This window comes from Asparagus officinalis, chromosome 2, assembly GCF_001876935.1.
Source record: "Asparagus officinalis chromosome 2, Aspof.V1, whole genome shotgun sequence".
Taxonomy (NCBI): domain Eukaryota; kingdom Viridiplantae; phylum Streptophyta; class Magnoliopsida; order Asparagales; family Asparagaceae; genus Asparagus; species Asparagus officinalis.
The window spans coordinates 56,681,536-56,684,588 of record NC_033795.1 but is presented as its reverse complement, the minus strand read 5'-3'; the positions used below and the strand labels follow the sequence as shown (position 1 = coordinate 56,684,588).

General features: G+C 31.4%; 1 long non-coding RNA gene across 1 annotated transcript; it reads left to right on the top strand.

Annotated features, from left to right (window-relative positions):
* Window positions 1,248–2,763, top strand: LOC109829545. Its single transcript, XR_002244066.1, has 3 exons — window positions 1,248–1,371; window positions 1,816–1,880; window positions 2,546–2,763. It is a non-coding gene; the product is annotated as an uncharacterized LOC109829545 (long non-coding RNA).

Genomic DNA, 3,053 nt, shown 5'->3' with positions numbered 1-3,053 from the left:
TCCTACACAGCATGTAGAAATACCGTCACCACCGCATGCAGATGTATTGGTGGAGAGGAGATTTGAGCCGTATAGCATAGTTGTAGAAGCTGCAGCACTACCGCCAGATTTTATTACGGATCAGCGAATCCACTGTCCGCCCAAGGTGAATGGGGATTAGGATTCTTATCATGCTTTGTGCCCTATCACGCAGCATACAATTCTATTCAGACTGTACAAGGAGGTATAGAGATTTGTAAGAAGTATTCCGATTGATTTACATGAAGTATAGAATGCAGATTATGTCTCTGTGCTTGATGTATTAGCTTGTGAATGTTGAGCATTATAAGAATGTAGACCTTGTTTAACCTTTTTATATTTTTATGGCAATGAGAGTAGAAAATCATGCATCTTTTCTGAATGGGTTTAGGAGTCCGAATAGTAATGATCATATATATTAAAGAGATGTGAGTTATGTTGAATACTAGTGACTATAATATCTAATAGAGAATTTAGGTTTCATTCCAAATGTGGGAAAACGTGAACAACACTTCAGAACAAAATTCAATTTGAGTTGTTATACTTGAAAACAGAAGAATAGTTGGAGAAGACTATATAAAGTGTGGGAGCATATCCTTTGTGATTACTGTTGGAACTTGAAAGGTAGATGGATAGCATATTTATCCTTGCTATAGTTTTTCTATAACAATAGTCACTAATCTGGTACTTATATGTTTGCTTAATAAAAAATTTACTGGTGGAATATGTAAACATCTATTTACTAGTAACAAGTGAAAGAAAGAATGTTGTTCAATTATGAAATTGGGCATTGAATGTTTTAGTATTGTAGTGTATTGCTGAACCTAATGATATCTTGGACTATGATGAGTCTCTTCGGATGATAGAAAGTTCTACATATACAAAATAGTTTTTTTTTAATTTGAACTAAGAGGATTAAATATTGTGGTTCAAGTAAAGATTTTATGGAAAATTTATTGTTACCTATATGGGAGCATGAAACTACGATCGAGGAAAAAAATCGCAGTCGTTCGAGTACTTGAGAATAATCAAGTTTTGAGGACAAATTTTCTGTTAAGAGGCATAGCATGTAATAGTTATAGGTTTTATTGTTATATATATATTAAAGAAAAAGTAAAAAGGAATTTTATGTAAAAAGTTGTTGGAGGGTTATAATAGCAAAAAGGCCTTTATAAATATACATAACCCTACCTTTTCTCGTCAGTCTCTTTTTCTCCTCCCGTCTGTGTTCTGCCGCACCAAAAAAGTGATTAAAAAAAGTGAAAAATCGAAGAAGAAGAAAAGAAGCATCGAAGTGGAAGGGGACGTTGGAGTTAAGAAGAAGGCTGAGAAGATTTCTTCCCTCTTATTGGAGTAAGTATATTTTTGGTAATTTAATCTATTATCAATTATTAGTAGTTTTTATTGAAAAATAATAATAATTAAGAAGAATACTATTGTGATAGATGCTAGATGAGATGGATTACAGTTCAAATTAGGATTTCGTACTAGTCTAATGTATGAGTGATATGAAGACTCATTACAGGTATTAGTTATATAAATTTTTGGGGAATTATTTACAACAATGACGGAAGAAATCCAATATGAAATAATTAGTAGTCTCTATATCCTTACCACAAGACTTTTGTAGTGATATAACCACATTAGTGTTAATTTTATAATGATGGAAAATCGTGGATGGTTAGTTTTATCTTTAGAAAATAGAATATGTATGCATATAGACTATTAAGATAACTGAGAATGCATTACTTGATCTGGAGTCTGGTATTTACATTATTATTTGTTTTTATTCTTTAGGGAATCCTAGAGGCTCCTCAAATGCATCGTGAGACTTGAACTTTGGATTATTAGTTCGTATTTTTGTAAGTGGTAAATTTATGCATTATGCGCTGCTATGTGGATTTATTTCCTGATGGATTATATTCTTCGTATGATTTTCTGGTATATCATTTATTGACTAGTTTCATTTTTTGATGCTTATGGATATTTGGTATAAGCTTATGCTTATTTTCTTTGTCAATTGTTATGTCTTTTCATAAAGTACTAGAATGAGATGCATATGTAGTTGATTGATTTCACTATTGGTTGGCCTTTGGCATTTTTGGTATAACATACTTGGTTATATGAACTTTGTTCATTTTTCTTTTTAAACATAGGCATCTCAAGTCAATATACTGGTATATATCGGATATAAGCAAGTTATTAAAACATGGCTCAATGTGCCTCTATGAGTTTTCTATTTTAGCGCTAAGAGCCCAAGTTTGGGTCTCATCATCCCTACCACAGGCTTTATAATAGTGGGGTTTGCCAAGTCAACCGGAGTATCGAAGTGTTGACCGTATTAAGACGTGACCTGCTTATTTCCATTGCATTTTTACATTTTAAAATGTCGCATTATAACTTTTACTATTTTAGTACTTTGCGTATAAAGTCAATTTATTTTTAGTTTTACAAAACCAGTGTTTAATGTATAAAGTTATGCACTTATTGAGTTGTGAACTCATTTTGTTATATTCATTCTTTTCAGAGACTTGGGATTAAGTGGAGTTGGTGGTTCATGAGTTCTTAAAAGGGAGCAGAGAATAAAATTTGAGATTGTTATTGTTTTCTAGATGAAGGTTGATAAGTCTCTAATGTTTAGTTGATATTGGAAGCTTTGTAATAATAAAATATTTTCCTTTAGGTTGAGTTTTATATCAAGTTAAGGAATATTCGTTATTATCAAGTTAATTGGATTAATGTTAACTTTTGGGATTATAAAGAATATTTATTGTTGGTTTTAGTTCAATGAAGAGATTATTTTGATGGACTTTTAATGAATGCATATTTTTGAAGGATTTTTCATAGGTTTAGTCATGCTCCAATATTCCTTTTAGGTTCGGAATTTAGGGTCGTGACACTAGAACCCTCTTGGGAATTAGTTTTTATTTTCTTCCTTTTATGCTCTCTAGTATAGATTTTATTTCTTTGTTTTTATTTTCTAAGATGTAGAGCTAATTCTTATACGAATTCTGGAATTGCAAGAAACTAGCTTG